Source organism: Corapipo altera, unplaced genomic scaffold, assembly GCF_003945725.1.
Source record: "Corapipo altera isolate COAL_440 unplaced genomic scaffold, ASM394572v1 22, whole genome shotgun sequence".
NCBI classification, from domain to species: Eukaryota; Metazoa; Chordata; class Aves; order Passeriformes; family Pipridae; genus Corapipo; species Corapipo altera.
In genome coordinates, this window is record NW_020884886.1 from 6,684,659 (window position 1) to 6,712,469 (window position 27,811).

General features: G+C 37.9%; 1 protein-coding gene and 1 long non-coding RNA gene across 11 annotated transcripts in view; one reads left to right on the plus strand and one right to left on the minus strand.

Annotated features, from left to right (window-relative positions):
- LDB2 (LIM domain binding 2) overlaps positions 1–27,811 on the minus strand; it is a 219,392-nt gene that overhangs the window by 54,124 nt on the left and 137,457 nt on the right. The window lies entirely within an intron of this gene.
- Positions 109–17,054, plus strand: LOC113946869. The gene is made up of 3 exons (XR_003527575.1): positions 109–149; positions 12,699–12,740; positions 17,021–17,054. It is a non-coding gene; the product is annotated as an uncharacterized LOC113946869 (long non-coding RNA).

The following is a 27,811-nucleotide window of genomic DNA, read 5'->3' on the forward strand; positions in this document are numbered from 1 at the left end:
TGAAATCAAACTTTCATTTAATGAATATAATACACGTTCTCTCCCTTTTGTAGAGATGAAGTTGCGCCTGCTCCCATTGAAATCAATGAAAATGGCTGATTCCATTCAGAGGGAGTGGGCTCATCATATTTAATCTTTTTACATTGATGGTAAGTTAGAGTCACTCTTGAAACCATCTGCAAGGTTTTTTGTCCCAAAGTAATTATTATACAAAAAGCCACATGGTGTCAATTACGACTGAAAATTGGATATTACCCATAAGTGTATAAATACAAGTGGTGAGCATTTACAGAAATATACTTTTACACCCAAAAAAAGCAAATCAAATTTATATATGGGGGTTGTGTAGACATATATGTTTGTTTGTGTTTGGGGACAAGTATATTTATATACACCCATGCATACATGCACGCGCGCGCACACACACACACACGCACACGTGCACAGGCACTCTTGACTGAATAGGAGGGCTACTGCTGAGAAATCAGAGCACTGGGGAATGAAGGAGAACCTGAGAATGCAAAACAATATGTGTTATACAATCTATGACTACCCACAGGTCTATCTGAGATCTCTCTTTAGACCAGTATTTATATCATAGGCTAAAAAGTCTGAGCATATATGCCCCACTTAGACCCTGAACTAGGGATTTAAGGTACCCAGTTCAGCAATACTTAGTAGGGCAAAACTCTCACTGAAGTCACACCTCTCACTTCCATATTAGTATCAGCTAAATACTACAGGGTCTAATTCCAAATATGCAGTAGTAATTCTGAGTGTACTTTAGATGCAAAAACTAGTAGAAGTGCTGACATCAAAAGCAATCATCTCGCATGCAACTCATGCTTTCCATCTCCTTCTTTACAGATAAATTTGGATGTAACCACAAGCCTGGTATGATAGGACACTTCAGTTTATAATAGACCAATACTTCCACACAAAATGACTCATTGCTTTGCCTTCATTAGTCAATCCACAGTATTTCTGAGTGGTGGATACATAAAAATTGCGTCCATTTTAAAGGGAAAACCCAAGTAATCTAAATGGTCTCTTGGAAGAATGAGATAGAAAAGTCACCATCAACAGGCAAGATTAGAGTTTATTAGTTCCTAATTCTTATTTGTCTGTTAGGACTATATGGTGACTCATGCCTCCCTCACTTGCTGCATACTTTAAGAGTAATTTCTAAAAAACTATTTTCATAGAAATTTTGCCAGCAGATGAATAAAGGCTCCAGAACCTAAAAATGCATTTGCAAATGGCTGTTGCAAATTAAAAAATATCGAATTTTCACAGTAGTTCTGTGAAAAATGTGTTTGTTCTGTGTGTTGCAATGTGGAATGTTGCATGTGCAGTCATAATGCACATTGTATAATGAAAATATGCAAATATAGAAAATTAGGACTTGTTAAAGTTTTGCTGTAATATCAGATATCAATGTAGTTTAATGTACAAAAACATAACACACCCTCTGAAAGTGGCCGAAAATTCAGTGAATACATTGAAAGACTATTCTGTGACTCTAGCTCTTAAAAAACCCTACCCAATCAACATGCACATATTATCTTTTCACAGTCTTTTATTTTAATTTAGAAAAACTGAAGTCCAGTGTATTAGCATAGCATTCAACTCATGCTTTAACTCAAATTTCTCCATGTTGGTATGGTATATAGTAAAAAGTGAAATTTACCCATCAAGTTAATTTCTTGCTCCCCTAAGGCTAATTAGTGCAAATTAAATTTCCTGCTAATCATCTTAAGCAGCAAATGTGTGATATGAAAATCCAGCATTCCTACTGATTGTGATAAACCTCTATTCATGTGACTTATGCACTGCATAAATATCTTGAAACTATTTAAATGCAGCTTATAGACTGTTCCCAAAGTAGCATGGTCATATGGTGTTGCTCTTTTCCTTGTATTCACAGCTACAACACATTAAAGGAGGCTAGAAATACATTAAATAACTTATTACTTTTCCTCGTAAGCATTATCTATATTTGCCACAGGGATATGCTACTGTGAACAACAAAGTATGAGACCAAAAGAATGAAAAGGAATAGAGGTGCACACAAGGATATGCTCCATGGAACCTGATTTTGCATGACAGATGCACATGCAGACCTTGTCGGCCTGTAAAACTGAAAATAGCGGATGCAAATAACCAGCATAAATGATTATAGCTTAATATTCAACTCCACAAGAAACAGAAATGGAAACCTGTATTGATGAGCAGACCTGTCCTCAGCGCACTATGTTGCTTTGCCACAAAAGACTGAAGCATGTTCAAGGTTTTGGTTCTCTTCCTGAAGTACTCAATGGTTTTAAAAGATCATTTCATTTCTAGGATAAACATGAAACTCTCTTCAGCGGTAACAAAGTTTATTTGTGCAGGAGATAGTATTTCCAAGAACAACAAAAGGCTGTGGAGTAGCTCTTATGAAGTCTAGAGATCATTGCAAACTTTGTGCATTTTTTAGCACGAAGAACTTTTCCTTGCTTTTTCTCTTCCAAAACATGATTGCATAGATAAGCATTCAAGCACATATGCGTGTGCATGCCCTGCTCTGCTGCATGCATACATACAATCCTTTCTTGGGCAAAAGAATGGTAATGTTGCAAAGGTGCTTTTCCTTCCCTTCTCACAGGAGATGAACACGATCATGTGTGGAGGTGCACACTCCATCTCTGTCTGCCACTCTGCATCTCAACAATATTTTAGTAATGCCACGTATCTTATGCTAGAGATAGCTGAAGGATACTTCCTAGGAGAATCCTGGGTAATGAGAAGGCAGGATTATGGGATAACTTGATACTTGTGGCCACTTCAGGATATTGTTTAATCATCCTTGTGCCAGTGCAGTGAACTCATCTTGCAGAACCCAGAGCAAACTGTATGCTAACTTGGTCTTGGGTCTGCAATTCCCCAGAGGCAGCCACAGCAACAATGAAAAGTATATAAATAGCACATCCAACTCCACCAATGGGGTTGAATGAAGCTTTACATGCCACTGCAGTTGGAATTCCTTCATATTTTAGAGCTTGGCTTTTAGCCCACAGAACACACATTCAGAATATGTGTCTGTGCATAGTTTCATAGGGGTCCTCCCTTCCACACCACACTTCCCTAAAGGAGCATTGCCTGGGGACCCTCAGAGCCAGCACACAGATCTCAGCCACAGGAGCTCCCAACACGAGTGTTTGTAGCAGCAGTTTGAGTATGGGAAAATTCTTGTAACTTCCTTTCCTGATGTCAGGAATTTCTTTCTTTCTTTCTCCATTCTTCTTGCTCACCCACACCCATAGTCCAGTTGTCTGTTTTCTCACCTTAGGGTTGGTGGCTTACATCAGTTATCTTCCAAGTTCACTGTTCAATTCCCAGTATCTCCCTGTTTTCTCTCCCCCTCCGCACATGCTGTCCCTTTTTCTTTTGCTCAAGGACGCTCATCAACCCATTCCAAATCTACCTGATTTCCTCATTCTTCTTACTTAAGCAGGCCCAGTTATCTAGTCTCAGCCTCCTCCAGTCTCAGACTCCTCAGTCTCTCCTCTACTCTGCCCAAAACGCCAGCTCCACATACACTTTTTTGGTGCCCTTCCTACCCAGCCAAGCTTCCACAGCTCCTTGACCCAGGCTCCCTGCCTCAACAGTCTCAGCACTGTTCTGGATCCTGTTTGGTTTTTTGTTTGGTTTGTGGTCTGTCTTTTTTGTTTGTTTGTTTGTTTGGTTGGTTGGTTGGTTTTGTTTGGTTGGTTTTTTGGTTGTTGTTGGTTGTTGTTGTGGTGGTGGTGGTGGTGTTGGGGTTTTTTGTGTGTGTGGTGGTGGTGTTGGTTTTGGTTTTGATTTGTTTTTTTTCCTCCAAAATTATCTCTCTGCACTTTTTCCACTCTGTCTCCTCCTAAGAGCAGATTCTTTCTCTAAACAAACCCCATCTCTCCTTCCTTCCTTCAGCTTCTCATCAGCAAGAGACCATTCAAGAAGAAGTCTTCCCATTGTGTCCCTCACCCAGCCAAACATCTCCCTGTTCCCTGTTTTTCTCACTGACTTCCAACTCTCACTTAATCATCCTCCATCTTCTTTCATCTCCCATTTACCATTTTTCTCTCCCCTGTCTCATCATATTAATGACATCTTGTCCTGATTTTTCCCTTCCTTTTTTTTTTTCTCCTCATCCCTTTTCTTACCCCTACATTCAGGTCAAGTTCTTTCCTTCACAGGTCTGCCTGATCCCAGACATATCTGCTGGCAGTGTAGAAGAAAAGGTTTTCTGCTCTTGCATGCAGCACTAGCTGAGCCTTCCCTGTGGGTTTTACAGTGGAAATGACAACAACTTCACACAGCCCTGAGCTCCAAAATATCTAGTTACTCTATGTAGTTGGCATGTGGTTAGCCCCAATGGACTCTGATGAGGAGACTTACTATATTCCTTGGAAAGGAAGACCTTGGGAATTTTAGCTGTTGAACTGTAGCAAAGCCTGCACTGCATACCTTTTTTTTGGTGACTTTTTTTTCCCCTCAAATATTTAGAAATCTGCTAAATTCAGTCAGATTTCCACAAAGAGGACAAAAGGGACACCCCTACCACAAAGGTGAGCAACCATACTCCAGAGCATACAGGATTTTAGACATCTAAAAAACAAACTTGCAAGGCTTTAGTAACATGGAAAAAACCAATATTTTTCCATTTGGAGGGAAAAAAAGAAATCTTTTTTTGGTTTATATAAAAAAGAACTAGATGAAAGCAAAAACAATTTCAGCTTTATTAGATCAAGCTTAGCAAAATTATAAATAAGTAGAAAGAAGGTCTTTTCATGGGACTTATCAAGCAATACTAATAATAGATATCATCTGCCTGCAAAAGTACATTAGAACAGCCCTGACTGCAGGTACTGAGGCTCTAAGCCCAATAGTCAGGCTTAGAAAAGCAGACGTAGCATAAGAAAGCATACCTGCATCTACAAATACTAACAGGTCCCCTTTCCCAGAAAAGGCCATTTAATAGTGTGAAATGTGACTCCCCACATTGTAAGATATTGTATATACTAGAAGGAAAATTCACCTGGCCCTCAGCATTCAGGCATTAATTCCAGATCACTGGAACGCTGCTTTAAATTATCATTTGTCCTGGGCAGCAATCTTCCTCCCTAGCTGAGTGTCTGAGGATGTACCGTTTCTCATGAGAAGTGGGCACTGACACTTAATGTTTGCTTTACTTGTGCTAGCAGTTGCCCAGATAGCAAAGCAAACTGACAAAGATCAGCTGGATTTAGCAACAAGAAATAGTTATTTATATGAAAATGTCTATAAGAAAGGCATATCTGAAATGACTATTTTGCACAAAACAGAATGTTGTCATCTGCTGGCATGAAACAACTTTAGTCTATTTTGTGGTGTAAGAGCTTGGCTACATGTGATTCCATACACATTTTCCAACCAAAAAACAATTTTAGAATTGAAGTAAGATAGGTCTGTGACACTCCTCCAAACATGAGCAGTCCAGAAATCAATTAATTCAATCTGTGAACGTAGGCAAGAAGCTTTATAGGTCAGTAACAGTTACATGTAATTTCTTAAGTATCGCACCTGGGGAATTCTAAAGAATAGAATTAAACCATCTAACATATTAAATGGCCCAAGGCCTACCTCTTAGGGAGGGACATACTGAGGTCATGCTCCCACTTTTTGGCCTGGGCATGCAACGATGATGATTAGGGTGCTCTTCTGTCACCCTTATCCCAGGAATCATTATTTTCATGCTGTCATTTAATTTATTTTCCCTTTTATATGTTTGCCTGAGTGTAAAATACTTCATTCTGTCAGGAATAAGTTTAATTCTAGAATTATTTTTCTATCCCACATTGAGTCAAGATGTCCAATTATCTCTAGATGGGAATGTCCATAACTTGTGAAGTTCAGAGTTTTTGCAAGCCTCAGATGACCTATGGGCAGAAAACCAGTTAAAAATACAGTTTGTAATATAATTGTGGTACCACTACACACTGTGGTTATGATGGTACTGTTAGGTTGGGTTTTTTTTTCCCAAGGAAGATTTGAGTAAAATAGAAAGCAAACATGTTTTTCTAGTTCACAGGAAACTGGCATTATTTGTGGGCTAGGAATAGAAGAACATTTCCTCCTTTTGTGTGCCAAAGACAGACTGTCAAAATCTCAGTGCCCTCTCTACAGAATGAAGGGTCATGGCCTCTTTGCAGAAGCAGGGCTTGATAGCAAACCCCTCACTGAACTGTTCACGTGTTGCCTTTACAGTAGAAGCTCTCAGGGGCAGAGACTTGGATTTAGCATATACATATACACCATGTAAGATACTGTCAAGTTGGTATAAAAAAGAAACAATGGAAGTGTTAATCAGTTAAATAAAAATATTGGGTTTGTTGCTTCCAGGCTGGTTTTTGCAGCTCTGAATCCTGTCAAGTCCTATGTCTTCAATTAAAATTAGGTTATAAAATAACTAATAAAACAGAAACAAATAAAACCAAAAAATATAAAATATAAAAAGCCTTTAAAAGCACCGCAGAATCAGCGGCAGAATGAAAAAAACACTCTGCCTATAGCTTAAAGGAGCTCTGGAAGCTCTGGTGCGGTCTGCAGCTGATTATCTCATCAATATGCTATAGCTGGGCTTGAGGAACTCTGCTGGTTGGGACTGTGGGGTTTTTTTTGGCTCCCAATACAAAATGTTGAGCTATCCCATAAAGCTCTAGGCAGACTATGAGAGTCTCTTGCTTGAGAGATTATCACAGTTGGATCTCAGTAATTAAATGGAGATGTAACAAATAACTCTCCTCAGCCAGATGCAGGGACTAGGGAAGCCAGAAGACGACGTCCCATTGATTGCAAATGAACCTTCCTGAGCACTGCAGAAGAGAGCATGAGCTTTCTGTTAATTGTTAATTGACATCTCTGGTCATGACTAACTAACATCTGCGTGGCCCAGAGCTTGGCATGTTTATTTACATATGTTTCTATAACTGAAATAAACACATCAGTGCTCACAGAGCAAAACTTAATGGAGTTACGTAGTAATATCATTGCTGTTATTCTGCCTATACTTCTATTTGCCCAAAATTGACCCAGTGAAAGAGCACATCAGCTGTGTTTTCTTCTGGACACAGTCCACCTGGCTGGGATGTGAAGGGAGGGATCCCTCAATCAAGCTGGACAATAGTAAAGCTCCAGTTTTCAGTACTGTGATCTGCTATCTGGAAGAAGCTGCAGCTTTATCTGCTGAGTGGATTCAAACCCAAACAACACAAGTCTGTCAATTCCCAGGAAAATCTACTGTCAGATTTGATAGTGTGGCATGGAAGGCAGTGAAAAGACAGTCTAATAAGTCCAAATTCTCTCTCAGAGACATGTGGGCCATGTTGATTAATCCACCCACATCTATCCAAAGAAGAATCTGGCACATACAGACCTGTCCTTTTTTTTCTCCCTATCTAGTGGGTAAGATTGGACTTCTATCATGTAGACTACTTACACAATAGAAATCAGAATGTATGATTAATCTCCATTTACAGAAATTTATAGTTATTTATACAAATTAAGCATTAAATAAAAGTAAATTTAAGATATAAAATCTATACTACATTAATAATAATACTACTATACTAGAGTATACTAGTGTACTTTTAATAGTAGTATATTAGTAATATACTACATATTTGCACATTCAGAAAAAAATCTGTATAATCTACAGACATTATAGATTCTAAACTCCATGAAGTTTAGAAGACAGTGGAAGCACTATCTCCATATTGATAATAAAGCACACCTTTTGAGGAGTAAAATTAGCATTATATATATTCTTCCCTTGTACTTATAATTTTGTTTTTATCTTTAATGGTCTACTTGACACTTTCTGGAAATTTTGGAAATCTAATGCTTCCAACCAATTTGCCTATGTTCTCAATTTTTGTAACAAAATTACAAAGTGGGATGTGTGATGTGGATTCAGCACTGTTACTGAGTGACTTGGATCCTTCCCACAACCAGAACCCAATGTTTTTGTTTAGATACATGATGTATAATGGTATCTGGAATATCTTATTTATGTCAATAACTTTGCCTACAGTTAAAGGCTATAACCCCAAATATTAAAGCTTATAAAGTTGTAAATGTCTAGGTTTCCCTCTCCAGTTCCTTCTATCCTGTGTAATTCAATCACTCTGCTAGGTTTGACTTTGTCTTTTGTCCAATAAGTATTTTCTAACAATATTTTAGCCTAGTGAGGGTTTTCGTGTATAATTTTGATTCAGTTGACAGTGTGTTTCCTTTTCTCGAAAGAGTGTAACCAGCACTTCAATCCTCTAAAACACACTTGAGTCAAGAGCAAGTAAGAAACTTTATGACAATGAGACCTCAGCTTAACTCCCCACTTTATGACCCTTATTCTCAACAGTCAAATAATCTGCAACTCAATCTTAAATCCTTCATCTCTCTGAAGAGAGATGATATTTCACTATAATTCATTTTTGTAAAAACATTCAAAAAAGAACTATAAAAACCTCTCTATATCTCAGTACAAAGCTAAACTGCATCAGTGTAGTTTTTCATTAAGGCTCAGCCAGCCTACCTATTACAATAAAATCTCCTCCCAAACCCTTTCCTTATTACACTGGCAGCAGACCACCACTCTTTAAAGAATTGCTTACTACAAAATTCAGACATCAGTTCTTGAGTATTTCAGCCTCAGGCTAAGAGAGTCTGGACCAGAGAATGTAAAGAGAAAACAGCAGTCCAAGATTCCTTTCACAGGATCTGGGCTTGGGGGGCATCATCCCTCCCTCCACTCAGAGCAAAGTCACCTACAATGGCTTGTCTAGGGCTGTGTCCAATTGGGTTTTGAATATCCCCAAAGATGGAGCCGTCACAATTTCTCTTCTCACAATGAGCGAGTGTTTGACCACCTTCGGAGGAAATCAGTTTTTCTTGTGTTTAAATGGAATTTTCTGTGTTTCACTTTGGGCCCAGTGCCTCTTGCAATACTGAGGAGCCTGGCTCTGCTTTACTCTGTCTCCATCATATATTTAAACACATTATAAGCTTCTCCAGATTGCACAGTCTCAGCTCTCTCAGCTCTCTCAGCCTCTCCTCATACAGCAAATCCTCCAAGCCTTTAATCACATTCATGGCTCTTTTCTGGACTCATTCCAGTATATCCATGTCTGGCTTCTAAACAGTGAGTCCAAACTGAGTATCCTACACAGATGTGTATCACCAGGACTGAGGGAAAGACCACCTCCCTCAAACTCTGCCTCACACAGCCCAGGAGGCTGTTGATTTCTTTGCTGCAATGGCACATTGCTGGCTCACAGTCAACTTCAACTCAGCTCCTTTCCTGCAGATCTCACAACCAGCGTCTCAAGCTGAAGCACAAATAGCAGAGGATCAGCCCTGCACAGATCCATACCAGCTTCAAGTTTTTGCTCCGTATCCAGTGACAACACCCTAAGTACTTAGGGAATCTATTAATCGATCATAAAATGAAAACTCACAGACCGTACAATTTATTGTTTAAACAACTGAATTAGGTTTCTAACAGTACAGAGCAGTCCAGACTCTTACTCCACACTGAAAAATTCAGAATTTCTGATGGCAGGCATATTTCTCAGGAAGCATATGGTCTAAGCTGATTTTTTAGGCCGGAGGGGAGAAATGTCTGGGGGGGGGTTACCCACACACAGACATGTCCTAGATGAGGAAGCTCCAGCTTTAATTGTAAAAACTTCTACATCTTATAAATCAAAACCATCATTTCCCACCAAAGATCTACACATGAATATTTAGCAAACAGAAGATTTGTATTTGCATAAAAATTCCACACTCTGAATGCAAATACAGCCAGAACAAATGGTTTGCCTGCTTGCCGTATAGAGCCACTCACACTTCTGTCTGTGCTATCATTGTGTCTGAAGAAAGAGTAGTTCAGTTAATTTTGTTCAACAACTGCAAAGAAGGAAGTTTTAAGAACAAACCAGAGGTTATTCACAGCTGTATGACAAACCACTGTCAAAACATAACAAACCACAACCAAACTCAAGCAGAAAATGACAAAATGTAAGACCGTAAAAATGATGGAAATTGTGCAGGACAGGCATTTTAGACGAACAAATGCAATCTGTACCAATATAAAGGACCAACACAGCACAGAAAATGATACCCAGAAAAGTCGTCTCAAGAAATAAAGGCAAAAACATAAAATTCAAATGACAAGACACCAAAAGGAACAGACAAAAACCAGGGAAACCATCCAGTTGTATTAAATCAAGCACACCCCTGACTCCTGACTTCATCTGACCTAGTAGAATGTTAAACACGGCATGAAACAAAAAATTATGTAAAAACATAAGCAAAATGACATTAAGATAAAGTGATACTGGCCATACCCTCCCATACTGCCACAATTCATTTAAGCAGGTGCCCAACCTGGTCTGGGGCAGAATCCAGAGCTCAAAACCCAAGGATTAGTTGCTGTAGAAAACACGTGTCTGCCTTTCTGTGGTGTGTCTGCCTTTCTGTGGTGTTTCTGCCTTTCTGTGGTGTGTTCATGCGGGTGGTGGGTTAAGTGACCAACCCACACATTTCACAGCCATCGACTTGATTAATCTCTTGTTGATATAAATCAAACAGTTTCATGAAAATCACTAGACTCACACCAATAACCACTTGCTAAGAATTTGGCCATTATGCTGGGGATATCCCTTCCCCACTCCCCACCCCTCAACTGTATAAATATTCGAATTATTGCTGTGAAAGCACATAGGAAGATCTGTTGTGTTATATTTGCTGAAGTGAAGTTGTTCTGAAGAGAGATGTCTGCAAATATAATTCTATCAGTTTCTAATTTCCAGCCTCTCCTATGAACCATGTTTAGATGGGAAGCTGAGGCAGAAAAAAAAAACAATTTATGTTTGCTCTAGAAATACTATTAAACACATACAGCCTATATAAGGGAAGAATAAACAATTGACAAAGTACTGCTCTGAATAATGCATAGGTCCCTTTCACTCTTAGAAACATTGGAAGACAAGAGAAGCTGCGAGTGACTGAGACAGAGTACCACGTGTAGTGCAGAGCTTTTCCACTTCTAAAGTTCCTGATTCTCATCCAGGAAAAATCAGCAACATCACACACCTTTAAATAGATGCAACCCTGATAAATTCTATTTTTGGTTTCAGTCCAGTTTGTATCTGCCAAAATAGCACCTCACATCATCACCACCATGCCCAATGAGAAGCCTGAGGACACCATTCATGATGAGAAGCCTGAGGACAAGCACAGGCTGCTGGGACCTCAGAGGGCTTAGCTTAGACAGAATTTACCTTTCTTCTTAGATGCTTTCTGCAGCTCTCCACAAGCTCCCTTCCACTGAGAGATAGACAGTAACAGTACTTATGGCAGCTAGTTTAAGTTAGTCGAAGTTATTCTCTCACTGTGGTTAGTACAGTGTAAACATAGCCACGAATGTTTCTGTAAAGCATATTGTATGCAGACACCAACTTGCTCTGCTAACACTCTGAGTAACCCAAAAGCTACACGTTTGCATAGCGTGGCATCACGTCTGAGCAAGCAAATCCTGTGAAGAGGCAGCAGATATTTGTTGGGGCTCCAAGGCAGATGAAAATGGCCACACAGAATCTGGTCAGCTCGGCGTGTGGGAAAAACAGGCTCATACAGTCATTTGCCATACAGGCGTAGCTGATCTCCTTAACACTGGAAGAATTCTATTCCTGGTAAGACTGAAACACAAAGGTTGGCCATATGAAGAAGAAAGATAGTCCCTTCCCTGAACACAGGAATTCTCACTCAAGCACTGTCAGTCTAGCATCACAGCGTGGTCCACATTCAGGTGAAAAATATCAGAGGTGAAATGGGTTGGTATGTGCATCAAAGGGGATATAACGTAGTGGGGAGTGTGTCTGGAGAACTGGTGGGAGGTGAGGGGCTACGGTGATACGATAAGATATACATGGTATTCTCAAAATCCTCAAACTGCATTGAGAACACGTGGATTGATAACCAGCATGATTTTTCTGGTAATTTTATGCTGTAGATGTATGAACAATATCTCACCAGTGGATAATATCAGTTGTCGGTTATATACGTGCTTTATAACAACCAGAACACTCTTTTTCAAAAAGCTGTTGGTGGTTGCCTTTGATTTTTTTTTTTCTGTAGCAAAGCTTGCTTTCCCACTCTCTTTCTCCTTCTCTTTCAAGCTCATGGAAGCTAACTGCAGAGAATGTAAAAAGGTATTGAACACACTGGACAAAATAATTAGAAAAATACTCTACCATTTAAAAATGTTTTCTTGGTTTTAAAAGTGCAGCTTGTTTATTACCATTAAAATGAAGGCAAATGCCCTGTGTTCAGTTATACAAATCAGATGTCTGATAAAATAACATGAAGTAATAAATAAGCACTTTCAGAAAAGGGCAAGCAATGTAACAGGTTTATAAGCTTCAGTCAGAACACACGTTATACATAGTTTTTAATAAAATTTTATGCAGCAAATACTGCAGAATGCCCTTAACTCAAAAAAGGTAACATTAGTAATAAGTACTATAACAAATCCGTGCTCAAGTTGAAACAGTGTCTTTCTGTTTTCTGTCCTTTTAGCTGTATGATACATTTTTTCATGTTTTACAGAGAGGTGTTATGTTTTCTTCTTGATATAGTTTTTCTACAATGACTGGCTGTGATTTCTGGAACCACTACAGGTAAGATGCAGTTCTCATGTTGATCTTGAAATGCCACTGTCAGGAAAATTTCAGGGACTCCCAGAACATACAACAACTGGCACACAGGATCAACCCAAATGTCCGCTCAGACCAACATCTTTGCCTAACCACAGACTACCTAAAAGAAAGAATGGAAAAACAAAGACAAAAATGGAAAAAAATAATCGGACAAGTGTGGCGTGATCCCAGCCCGGGTCCACCACACCTACTTCCAAAAATGAACAGGTAGAAAGATACAGAGGTTGCATACATTCAGGCATGGAAGTCATGGCTTTTAATAGCTGTTGACATCCAAGTACAATGAGAGCACAGGGAATCCCACACTTCAAATATCACCCTAACAACTCAATTTATCTAAAGAAAAATATATACAAACTTTATGGTCCCAGACTAGAAGCATATAAAAAAATTCTCTTGGAACATATTTTCCTACAGAACTGAAGAAATTCAAGGTAGGAAGCTCTTTTCTAAAGGTTTAGCTGTAATTTTTTATTTATCAGCAGTGCCAATAGGCTTACAGAGCAACTCTGACAATAAGAATTCCCGCTGACATCAGGGAGAATGATCCCAGATACATAGCTAGATGTTCTGGTTTCTTAACATGCATATGAGCATGTAATTATAAATACTTCTTTAACAAATTAAATATATTTTTTCAAAATTTACCAACTTTTAAAAATGTACAAAAATCAGTTAACGTGGTAAAACTAATTTAATTTGGCATACTTCAAATTCATTACGGTCAAATAAGACTCTCAATAAAAAAATAAGAAACTCCCCCTTGGAGTGTGAACATGTCAATCTATTGCTGTATACATACGTATTTGAAATATTCCCCTGACTTTTAAATAATTTGTACATATCTCACAACTAAGAACATAGTTTTTTTTAACAGCAGCATTGCAAACTCAGTTCAGGATCTGGAAACAAATTTGTGTATTGTTGTAGTGCCAACTACTGCAGTGAATAGTGAGCTAACATTTGTTTACAAAACCTAACACCATGTAAGAGTAAGCTTGGTAGGAACCTATTTGCACTTTTGTTATAAGACATAAAAAAGATGATGGAATAAAATGCAGAAAACACCAGTCCAAAATTGTTCTGTTGTGGGCATTCATTACACAGGAGAGTAATAAAAAGTAACACTCCTACCAAGTTATTTTTTTCACCATAACCATAGAAAAACATCTCTGTCTAATGTCAGCCTTCCTTCACTACACTAATACATGAATATTTTCAATTTATTTCCCCCCTGTTAATACTGATCTTACTTCAGACATTATTCAAGAACAAATACTGGTCCCTCATGGATCTCCACTTAAACAGCAGGCATTTTGATTGCACAGTGATAAGAAGAATTAAAGAAAATAATCTTCATTTTTGTGAAATTAGTCGTCTAAGAGGTGAGGGTAGAGGAGGAGTGCTGTACTCTGATGCAGGACAAGTAGATGCACTGTTTCTGCTCCCTATGTTTCTGGATTATGGCAATCAACATAGAGAATGCAACCTGAAAATATGGGCTTTGCTCTGCAACTGCTTGCTAACACAAAGTGAAGCCTCTGTATTTTTTTTTTTTCGCAACATTGTGGATTAATTCAAAACTGTCATTTTGCTACAAAAAGTAGAAACGGAGGAAAAATGGCCCACAGTGAGGCATAAAGCAATTTAGACAAATAGAAGTTGTTCCCAGACCTCTGCACAAGCCTTGGACTGAACATGACATTTAAAATTTTTTTGTATCAGCACTCCTGTATTTCCTACAGTACTTTATCCACATCCCTCCTATCCTCCTGTTCGTAGAATGATCACAACAAGAAATATAAATTAAAGGTTGTTCTTGCATACCTCACACCTGGTTAGAGTTAGAAAGTGCTAAAAATCATATGAGCGAGTTTATTCTCACAGGCTCTTTAGCTTGTGATTCTTGTGGTTCCAGCCTTTGCAAGAACCTCAGAGGAAGCAGTTCTTAAAAAGAGATGGTTATTTTGCTTGCCATTGTAAAAAATAGAAATTACTTTGACAGTCTGAGCTATGGTTTTGAACTTCAAAAATAACTCATTAAATACTTGAATATATGCAAGATAGCATAGAAAACAATTCACAGCAACCAACGTGATACTAAAATCTTTCCTCCCCAGGCTTCGTAGTCGGTAAGTGCCCACACTGACTGAACAATGTACCACAATGCCTGTCACACAAATGCAGAAAAGATTCATAGGGTGGTTTGGTTTTGCCACACCACGCAACTGAGTCTCACCTGTTACTGCCCATGAAATTCATGTTGGTACAAGAGGGACTTCTCTGAAAGAAGAAAATACTGACCCTCTCCTACAGTATGTGCTTTATGTCTACAGAATGTGCCCACTTCAGGAGCACTACATGTTTAGCAAAGTATGATTCTGAATTTCTTCAGGATAATCATCTATGCCTACACACTCATGCAATATCCTACTAGGGTGGAACAGGAGCTTCTAACTGTACACACATTGTGTCAGCAAAGCAGCATCAGTTTCATTTCCCAGAGCTATTCCCATGAGGTGGTGTGCAATTTAGTCACAAGTAGTGGCTCTGAATGACTTTTCTCACCTTTAATTTCTCCTAAAAATCCACCACTTCCAAGGCAGATGGCAGGCTACACCCCCAAAGAGGCAACTTCACAGGAAGCCGTTGCTCTGCGTGGGGATGCTGCGTAGGGAAGCTGAACTTTTGCTTCTCCTCTGCTATTTCCACCTGCTTTTTTCCCCCTGAGTTTCATCACTTGTATGTCATCCCATTCACATTTTACTCTCCCATGTTGTGAGCTGTCTGCTGCATTCAATGTCCTTCAGAGGGGTACTCACATGGAATTCACTCACAAGAAGTTCACCCAAACCATTTCCATTGAAGAATTTGTGTTTCCTGCTTGTTTGTTAGGTTATTGATGCTTTGTACGTTCTGCATAAATGCACCCAAAACTTCAGAATCACAAGGAAGGTGATGGGAATAACTGAATTTCAGAACATAGGTTTTCATGCAACCGTGAGGATAATTAAGAGCAAATGGTAGTACTAACGAAACAACATTTTTGTTTACTGCATCAGAGTTACAAGTTACACTTGAGGAATGACATTCTTAACAGTGTCAAGAAAAAGTGGTGATTACTTTATAAAGGGTAAATTTTAACCCAAATGTGATCAGAAACCAAGAAAAATGCCTTTTTTTTTCCAGAGAAATGTTTCTGTTTACACTCCAGTATCACAGAAAAAAATGACAATATCTATGTTGTGGGTGTCTTTTTGTCCCCAGTGATTCCAGATATTATGAATATTTTAGCATATTCTACAGTGATCTATTTGAAATAAAAAAACCTTTATATAAGTAACCAACTGACATGAAATAATCACCTCCTTTCCATAAACTGTGATGACTATACTATGTTGGGTTGACATATCCCAGGCAAATCACAGAATATTCTGAGTTGGAAGAGACCCACAAGGATGATCAAATCCAACTCTTAAGTGAATGGCCCATACAGAGATTGAACACACAACCCTGGCATTATCAGCACCATGCTCTGATCAGTTGAGCTAAATATAGCAGTGATCCCTGCTGCATTTGCAGACTAGTCCCAAGAGAGTGGCTGCCAGTGGACGTTTTTTAAGGGACACAGTGAGATGACAATTATGGGGGATTCTTCCAACTACCTGCCCACCTATGAATCATTCTCCTAAATTTACCAGGAATTATTATGTTGTCTTTATTAAATGTGATTCTAAGCAGAAGTCTTGCTGAAACACTGAATAAAAACTGTACCGCTGGTGACATTAGATATGTTGGAGGAAAGAGTCGGTCACTTGTATACCTGGTAACCACAGCAAACAGTATTGCAAGATGGATGATCCATATCATTGATACCACATTGGTGTCACTGTGATGGAGAATTGTACAGGTTTTCTTTTTGTCTTTTTCACTGTTTTTTCTGAATGCATCACTGACAGTAGTAATATGAAACTGCTCTTATTTGAAACATAGTGGCCTAGAAAATACATAAACTGATGCCAGTATGTCTGCTACAGAGCAGAAGGATCCCAAGAGGCTCCCGTTATTAGATTATTCCAGCATGGGTCAACTGTTGCAATATTCAGCAACCAAAATATCATTAAAGCAGCTACTCCCTACTAGGTCCTTTCCTATCTAACGCCTTTTTGAGTAAAAACTTGGATGTTTCCTCCAATATATATATTTTTAATATCCTGATCTTGCTTGTTCTTGCAAAACAGATGGGTGATCTGCAGAAATGAATCTCATGTTTTCAATGGCATGACAGTCCTTGCTATGGTGTATTCATCTGGTTCCCTCTACATCAGTTTTGCTTCCTGACTCCGCTGCAGGATTACAAGAGACATTTACTTCATACATTATTTTGCTGGTAAAATGAAGATCCTCATTCCCTGAAAAGGTTTTGGAAATGTAGGCTCACTTTAAGAGCAATTCTCTATATGATCTGGAACAAAGTTACCGTCATGAAAGGCACTGACAGCAGGGCGATGATTCCCTTCCAAAGCTGCAAGATAAATACCCTTTGAAAACAGGAAACATACAATTGTATTTATTCACTTAGGCTCCTGAAGTGTGCAATACAGAGTCCCCTCACTCCCCAGCATCATCGGGAAGAGTCAATGGCAGTTCAGTCTTTGCTGAGATACAGAAGGGAGCCTGCGTGCCTTTGAGCAGACAAACTTTCCAGTAACTCTTAAAATTTAGACCAACTACGTGCATTAACATTTGTTGCTGCAATGACTGTCAATTAACATATGCAAATTATGATTTAAAATATGCAAACCATATGTAAATCACACTTATTTTTAGAAGGCTTACCTAAAGAGGGGGATGTAGCTGTCACGTTTAACAATAGCAAACACCTAATAGCAAACGCCTACATGTAAAACTACTAAAAGACACAGCAATGGTGCAATGTTGAAGCACATCTGAACCTACATCCTCTTTCAAGACAAAAAGTAAGTTTTTATAGGGTTTTTTTCTGGCATTCATTCCTGATATATTGTATACATATGCCTACTAGCAAATGCTTTAGAACAGGATAGATGGAAATATTTCAACAGATAAGCTTGCAGAGAACAACCTTTTCCCTGAATATGTTAGTGAGCACGTAACGCTCTGCAAGACAGACAGTAGCTACAAAAACCCCTTGTACCATGAATAAAAGGTAATGACTTAGCCCATGTTATTATGTCACTGCTTTTATCTGAGAAGTTGAGCCCTAATATGGAATCACAAACTCATGAAGAGCTCCAAAGGCTTCCTTAATTTACCATCATTTTCACTTAAAAATCTTGAGAGCAAATTTCAAAGCCCTCCTCATTAATGTCATATGGTACACAGTAAACTGGGGGCAATTATTTCACAAAAAGTAATTAATTTTTTTGCTCATGTCAGGAAGATGGGTACTGAACATGTGGGAAATTGAAACAGAAAGCTTATAACACTTCCACTGAAAATACTCTTCTTACAGTCTGGTTCCTAATCTATGAACAGTTTGATAGAAGTACAATTATAGAACAGTAAATATTATTGAAATACTTAAAACAGCAACATTCCAGGAGCAGTCACAACAGTATTGGGTAACCAGATACTATTCAGGTAAAGCTTATTCCTCTTTGTGTACAGGCACGAAACACGCAGTTATAAATGTATCATCCTGAAAAGGCTTAAGGACAACCAAAGACCCATGGTCACAGCCAAAGCCCTGTGGTAGGCAGAGAAGGAGCAATGCAGGACATGACCAGCCTTACCAGCTTGCTGTCATCCCACTGGGAGTTAAAGCCCAGGCGGAGACACCTCGCCAGCCCCCGCAAAAGCTCCTAACCCAAACGAGGGCTGAGTGTGGCTGACACTGACTTGCCGAGGAAGCATTTGACACATGCTGATGTCCACCACCTCCAGAGGAAGAGCAGTAGCAAAGAGCAGGGATGGTCACTTTTTAAATAACTACAGCTGTTTCCACATGTGACTGCACTCTAGTTGGGAGCTGCAACCATTATTCAATTGTAATTTCAGCTAACCATTTTGCAGTAATTGATGGCTGAATAAGAAATCCAACAACTGCCTATATGGCTGAACAAATTATATTTTACTTATAATACCTTCTTAACTTAGCCACCAACCATGGTTGAAATATTTGATTGCTAAATTGATTTTTCATTAATTTAATCTTCAAGGATGATTATTATTCTGAAGCTTGACCACACACAATAAAAACAGGGATTTTATTAGTTATATAGTCACAGGGTATATAGAGAAAAAGGCATGAGCCCTGGCTGATACATAATTTGTTGTTCCAATGCCAACTTGCAGAATACCATTACCTCATCACAGTTGGTTGGATAGAAGTGAAAAGAAATTTGGGTCCCATTAGTCTTTTTAAAAATTCTTGACCTTGAAAATATGGAACTACTTGCAAGAGATTATTAAATAGCTGTAATAATAAAAAAATAATCCCAACACTGAAATTTTAAATTAAGAAAAGCTCTTTCTCATTTCAAGACACATTTGTTATCAAGAAGACTCTGTGTCCTGGAAGTACTCTATAATAGTTTCACAGTAAATAAGTGCTTTTACAACCATGGAACGTCACTACCATAAAAGACATCCTTGCAAAAATTACAATCAATTATCAAAAGGTCTTTAATACACTTTAAAAATACATGTCACTGAAACTACTCACATAAATAAATGTTTGTGGCAGACCAAGAGGAAGACCTTAGTGCTTTTTCCATGAAGACTTGCTAGGAAGAAACCACTTACTCCAGTGAATAAAAGACCCGGCCAGCAACATAAATTAGTGGTCAGTGCAAAACTCCTGCTTGGTAATGTTTTCAAATTACCTCTTTTTTAATGGCAGTCACCATTTTGTAGGTCCTAACTATCCCATCAGGGTACCACTGACCTCACAGTCTAGAGAGGCTGATTTTATTTCTAAGATTAATATTCTCCCTTTTGGCAAGATTTTCATTTTGTTTCTGGAAGTAACCCAGGCCCAAAAGGTTTCAACAGGATGTCCATCAACTAATGAATTAATCAGCTACACCAATAATGCCTAAAGCCTTGGACTGACCTGAAACTGGTAACGTCTCAACCAGATTACACCCACCAGGGACCTGTCTTTAACACTAGATCTTTTAAGAAATGCAAATGAGGAAGAAATGAGGAAAAACTAACTTCTGTGTCATTTTGTCTCCATATTATGGGTACATAAGAATCATAACAGCTTGTGTGATGAAGGTGTGAGGAAAGGAAGTGTAGTAATACAAAAGACATAGATGGTTCTTGACATATGTCCTTTTTGCTGCTTAGCAACATGTCAGTGTACTGCATTCGTTTTCTGTTTCAACTTTCTGCAAAAAGGATGTTTATACTGGAAGAATTGATTTTTTGCAGAACCCTATGCACAACCTTCTGCAAAGCAGTGGATACTGTGCTCTGAATAGAGCCCAGAGGATTCTGTAATTGAAATACTAAAATATTTTTCAAACAAGACAAGTATTCTCTGGTAATGTGAGCCAGGCAAACCCAAGATGTTCCCCCAAGAAGAATTTTCTTCTTCTTTCTTTTAATAACAACTCTTGTAATTTAAAATGCTCCATTAAGACTTGCCCCCCTCCTTGTCTCTACCTCAGCCTCTTCCCCCAATCCATTATTGCAGAGGAGTAAACTGAAGAACCACTTCAAAGTCAAAATTAGGTAGCCTGGACTTGCTTTGTTCACCAGAGTCCCTTTCTTTTCTTGCATATCGTCTTAAATTATTTTTATTTCCTAAAGTCATAATAGTCCATTAAAAATATTTTTAATAGGAAAACTTTCCTATATAGTTAATTATTACTGATAAGCATCTAAAGATCAACATTTTTAGCTACTCAGAACCTTTACATTTATTATCCTGATAGAAATTACATGCATTTGAATTTTTACTGGTGGAATTCACATCTCAAGGATCGTAACCTCCAAGAATTCCTTTCACATTCCATGCCAAATTCAACCTTTTATTTCAGTAAAACTTACTGCCACACTGTTCCAGTGAAGTCATTGTGGAAGTTAGCATACAATGGAGATAACAGAGACTAGGGTTTTCATATTTTTTAAGGTCTGTGCTTGTGTCAGCAAAGAAGATGCACATTTTACTGGTATTAGAGGTGGTTTATGCCCTCTTAGCAGCCTAGAAGTTTTGTTTACACCCACTCTCTTTCATTTGCCAAGATCATGAAATGGAGCCTTAACATAAATGAGAATAATTCTATATTTTTTTTTAGAATACAGTGTAGCTTTTGTACAATCTATAGTACCTCTAAGAAATACATAAGTCTTCTAAGTATTTTTGAGCACTGCTGTAGGTATGAATGAGGACATCTGAGTACTTTTGAGCAGTGTAGGTATGAATAAGGATTCTTCTCAAGTAAAGGGTATGTTTTGGTGTTCAATATCAATTTGAGGATAAATAAGTTCACATGGCCTAAGCAAGCTGTATGCATCACATATCATGCAACATAGGTGATTAAGAAACAAAGAACAAGACTTCATCAGTCTGACGATTTAGTCCCCAAATGATCCAGGAAATCACATCATAGAAAAATCCTATAATTTAGTCTTTTCCATAAGCTTACTGAGCTCTGTTTTAAAACTGGTCCATTTCTCTTTTCACTGCTACTACTGATTCAGACCCCATTGATCTGATGGCTAGAAATGTTCTTTTAATTTCTAGCTTATATTCATATAAGCACATACCCATTTGGTTTAGTGTCAAGTGTCACTTCTCCCACTCTGCTGTTTCCCCCCACGAAGAGCATGTGGACAGCAATCTGGTCTCCTCTCAGTCTTGTATTACTGGACTAAACAAGCCCCAACCTTTATTTTGTTTGCACTACATATGCTTCTGTACCATTCTAATTGTCCCTATAAACCTTCCTAATGCTTGCTTCGCTTGGATTCAATATTCCTTAAAAGTGGGTGTACAGTTTTTCAAAAGCAAGCTCTCCAGTGCTGCTACAACATTAACATTTTTCCGCCTCCACAGGAAATCTCTCGTTTGATACTTTCTAGGATCACATCGCTTACAGCTGTATCCCATCGGTGACTCATAGTTATTCTATGACTGATTGTTACACACAGGTCTTTTGCCTCCTCTGTCATTTTCAACTGATAAGTCTCTAGCAAAAATTCTTTTCAGCAGCCCTTAAGTGGCATCAGTACTCTTAAATTTCATCTCATTTCTATTACTTTAGTCCTCAAGGTAAGAACATTTTTCCTGCATAATGTTCTGATCATCCTTTATATTAATGATGCCTCACAATATTTCGCCACCACCAAATTCCATTCTTCTACTTCTACATTTTGTGCTAACATCATTAATTAAAATGTTAAGTAAGTCAAGTACTCTAGATTGATCCTTGAAAAATTCTGCTGACATGTTCCTTCCAGTGTGACAGTTCTCCATTTAGCATAACCTGTTGTCATGTCTTTTTTATTCAGTTTCATTCCATTCTGCTGTGCCACTACTAACATCCACCTTGTTCAGCTGGACTAATAATTTCCTGTGTGTGATTCTTTATAAAATGCTGAAATCTGAATAATATCAGATCTACCACATTTCTTGTAACAGTGTAGTCTAGGATAATGACTTATGATAAATCTATGTTGTATTTGTTTGAATGTTCTACTACTGTGGTTGCCTGAAAGTAATTTGAAGGTCAGACAATATGAGATGGTACTAAATCACCTCTTGGGAAATTGTCACTAAAGAAACTTTATTTCACAGCAACCTATGAAATAAATAAAACTTATATGCAAAAAAATAACTGAATCACTAGAAAATTAGGTATTAACCAGCAGTGATCTAAAACAGTGGTAAGAAAAAGCATAATTCATAATGTAGATTTGGTACAGAGACTTAGAATACAATGTGTTGCAAGAAATAAACATTCTTATATGAACTTCTGTTTTAAGCATAACTATTTTCCTACACCTATTAACAATCTAAATATTCAGGTATCTTTACAATACAGAGAAAGAACTGGCAAAGCACAGATTTGTGAGAATCTAACAGGCTTCTCATAGATGATGGAGTATAGCAAGAACAATAAGTGCTACAGAGAAAAAAATGATACATACATGAATTTTTGCTCTTCAGACAGATACCACATTTTCCAGACTGGTTAGAGGTATGGTTAGTGACTGATTAGCATTGTGCTCTGGCAGGGTTATTGAATTTGCTATTGCTAGAAAGTAAGTCAACATTGCTGAAAGATCTATAGCTGTTGGCTTAAACTCAGTAGTTAATATATGGCTGTGGAAAGAGTTTTGGAAAATGTCCTGCAACACCAGACCCAGTTTTTCCTGAAGCTTTTTAGATCTTTTCTGGGGAACTGTACCCACTCCAAAGACAACTGCTAAGCACTGATAACAAGGATGTTTCTGAGAGCATGCAACTAAATCAGTGCGCCCTATCCACAGCTGAAAGCAAGGTCGGACCAGACTTTAACACTGCAACTTGCCTGAGCTTTAAACATCATCATTAAAGAAACCAAAAGTAATGAATGTGGCAATATGCTCTTCAATTTGAGGGGATGCTCTGAATGAAAGACTGCCCAGACCCAGAGCAGAGGCCAGCTGTGACTCCTGGGATTGCCTCACTGCCTTCTCCTGCTTTCTGAAACTCCACAGTGTCCCGTCTGTAACACATGCTGGGATTGCTCCTGCTGTTCCTGATGTAATGAAGGCTGCTTACAATGACCCATCATGGCTCAGGAAGCATATATGACAGGTGTGGAGCTGCCATATGGCTGATTCCTGGTTTGCCTGGATCACGGGACAATCACCTCTGTAGTCAGACAACAGGACAGGGGGCCACCAAATACTGCCCAAAGGGTCTCTATAGGCTACTCCAGCCAAAAGTTTGGAAATACTACCAAGAATATATCAAATCAATCACCAGTTCCCTTCAGAATATTACATTAGGGTCATTTCTGCAGCCTTAGCTTCAACTGACTAAAAGATCTGGGTGTGGGATGTTTTAAAAGCTCAGGAATGATGACCCTTTCCTCTGGTGCAATGTCACTCTCTATCACATGAATAAAGTCAGTTTCTGCAAGAGCTTCCTCCTCTCCTAAGCTAAGACTGTGGCACACAGTTACAGGCTAGAAGAGCAGGTTTTGAATTTATTTCCATCACCTTGGGTTTTATAAATATAAACTTGTAATGTAAAATGTTTCTACAATTTAAATATAATCTGTCCATGATAATGAATGGGTTCCTGTATCATCATTGCAATAAATTTAATCCTGTTTCTCAGAATCATTACAGAACACTAAGAAATGCTTATGCTACCTCAGAGATTATTCAGTTTTTGAAATTAGTCAAGACCTTCTGGTATACAGTGTAACATGCATGAAGGCAAAGTTACAGACAGTGAGAGCAGCAAAATGAAAAAAAAAAAAAAGAAAAAAGGTCTGGAGAATAGATCAAATGATATTAATGAAAAGATGAAAACTATTATTTTTCTGAAGAAAGCTATCAGCCAGGACTATCAGGCAGATTCAATTTCCCCCTACACTTTGTAGATCAGAAATTAAAGTTGTAAGGTATAATGCCAAGTACATTGGTAAGAAACAGCTGAAAAAATTGAGGAAAATTAGTAGTTTCCTAGATTACTACAGTACCGTCTCTTACTTTCTGCTAAAATCTTATATATCAATACGTATATGCAGTATCCAGCACAGATACAGTGAATGTAAGACTAACTCATGTTTTTCCTATGTGATGAACTAGATTATGCATCATTTTCTAGAGCAGTAACTTATATAAAGTTATATAATTTATACACACTTTATATACATTTATATAAAGTTATATAACATATAAATGTGGGATTGAACGTCTCAACATGCTTTTGAACAGTGCTTTTGCACTGAGCTACAGTGCTGTGAGCAGGAAAGTCAATGAGGATGGGCCCCAATATTTCACTTTATAGAAAACAGCAACAAAAATAGTAATAATAAAAAAGAAAATAAACCAGAGTTCATTACTGCATGAGCTTCTTCTGTTACTACAGGAACTGCAGGTGCCAGAATAATTCCTCTTTTGCTGTACATCTATCACTGGAACTTGCACTATCTCTAATGCCAAAGTTGTCTTTGCAACCCACAGGCACATGCATTTTAATGATCTCCCTCATGGACAGCAGCACGTTTGGTCACTACTTTTTGAAATTCCTGTCCAAAAGAAAAATCCAGCAACTGGGGGAGTACAATCCTGTACAATCATTTTCAGAAAGGCCCCAGATGAAAAAGGAATCAATTCTGTGACTTGATGAGAGTCTTCCCCCTGCCCTTTCCTCAGCGACTGATTATGGCGTGGACATACCCCCACGCCAGAGTAAGGCAACGCAGCACAAGAGAGTGCTGGTCTGACTCCTGATGATGCACCTCAGTTGGCCTCAATTCACATGGCTCACGTCTGCCAGATCAGAATCTGTACCTCTACCAATATGCAGGGGGTCCCCTTGGTGGTGTTTGGTCTCCTGGGGCAGCTTCTAAGAGGCTGCCCTGCTATGGCAAGTATGCACAAATGCAATATAATCTACTGGACAAAATCTTACTCTTAGATTAGTTGGAACCCATAATAACAACTACTTGCCTGCAGGTATAGTGCAGGAAAAGGTTTGCATGAAGTCCTTTCACACTTCTGCACAGTGGAATGTATATGAAGTAAACAGAATTTAACTCACCAAGGTGAACTTCTGGTTAACTACTTCTATTTTTTCATTGTTTTAATTATTTTAATACTAATCTCAGTTTGTTAAGGAGGAAGAATTATTCATGGTTTATTCATACAAATATAATGATGTCAAACATTTAAGCTTAAATAGCTCACTATTGTATAAACTGTTACCTCATTATTTTGTACATGTCTAAGGGTGTGTGCCTATGTACACCTACACAAACGCATTCCAAACATAATCAGCAACAAATTTTGATTACAAAATAAAGGAAATCCTTTAAAAATCTAACAAGTATTATCACATAAATTTTAGAAAAATTACATGTAACAGACCAACATGCCAAATAGCTGTCTTAGCAGTTTATATTTGGCACTCAGATGATGAGTACGTTGTACTTAATAGTCAAACATGTCACCTAAACAGAATGCTCTTCAGATATTTTAAATTGTGTAAAATTCAACATATCCTTTCTAGCTTACACCTTTTTTCCAAGCTATGTGACAAATGGTTATACAATTTAAATAAAATAAATACCTTGCATCTAATTTGCAGATTCATCATGCACAAAACTTTTTGCAAAATTCTGATACACTGCTTTTACCTTCATATATAAAATGTGAACATACACATTGTAACCACCACCAAAAATATTTTTATAGGATTTTCATTCCTCACAGAGAAGACTTTAAAACTCAGAACTCAAGATTCAAGTTTTACATCCTTCCTTTGAAATATCTAATATTCCTTACCATTTATTAGGTTTTAATTTAAATACTCAAAAATATATTGATTAAAAATCATGTGTAGAAGAGTAGTAACATATACCTGGACATCACCTATAGGGTGAATTAAAGTAAAAGCTGAAGAACAATCGACAGTCTGCACATTTTGGTAAGCCAGTGTTAGATTTTCCTCTGAGTGAGAAGTGGTTCCTACTGGGATATATTTAATATGGCAACAAATTCTAACCAGCTGCTCCTTTTATATCCAGGAAAACAGAAAGAACAGACTGGAGATGTCTTACTATTACTTTTGCAAGCTCTTACTTTGAACAAAGTACTTACAAAACAGAAAACAGCTACTGATTCTTTAATGAGTGGAGTACATAGCACAGTATTTGATCTTCTATGCAAGGCATTTCTTATAATGGAAAGGTTTTCTACAAGAGAGTTCAAAATTAAGTAAACTATTAACAGGAAAAATCAACAGCACACAGGTGCAAAGGCAAATACCAAAAAAGAAATAAATGGATAATACCAGTCCTGGTATATTTGTGAAAAACCTTAGGTCTGTTATTACATTAACTGCACTAGTCATGTAAATCATAACTAGGTGAAAGGGTTTATTAGAACAAATTTGTTTTTTTCTCATACAGTGATAGTCTCTGTATTAAACAAGCTAAAAGTCAAACTACTTCAAATAGAACAGTAAACCATATGCTGAACCACAGCAGCAAATCTTGATTTCCAAAGCCAAAAAAGATTTAATTGTATATATTTAAATTGTTCTTGGCTATCTTAATTTTCCATATGTCATAGATAGCGAATTTTATCTCTACATTGCATTTTACAGCCTTAAATTCTTAATTTTATTAACCGAATACAGAATTTGATTCTGATATTTAAAAGATAAATACTGTCATAAGCATCCAGCGTCCCTGCTGACCACTTATTTGAGAGTTGACCAAAATTTTTAAAAGGAAACCCAAACTCTTCCACTCTTAATTAAGAGAATGTAGCTAGCATTTGTCCTGACCAAATGTGTAAAGAATCTTAAATACATACTGTAATCAGATAAAAATGCAGATATATCAACACTATTTCCTCCCTTAAAATACCTCTGCTAACAGCAGAGCTGTCTCTCACCTGGAGGAAAGCTAGAAAACCACTTATAGAGTACTAATTCTCAATACTTTTATGCATTTACAAGATATCAAATGGTATTAAAAATGGCCAACTACTACACTAATGTACCTCCTCCTGGAAGACTGAGGGGTTCATTTCCACTTTTCTATCACAGTGAATCTCACAGAGAGTGTTACATGCTTCTGTTCTGGGTACACATTAGTCCTGTGGCGATTTTCCTGAAATTACACATTAGAGAGGCTCATATAGCCTGGAGATAGATTTGTGATTAACTGATATTTCTTATTAAGATCCCAGGTTGGAGTGCCTGAATGTTGACAGAAAACAGGTTTGTACCTAATGCAATGGAGGAGTTATTATTTAAATATTTAAACTATACTTAGCACTGTGCTTTTCACCTGCAAACCAATCAGTAC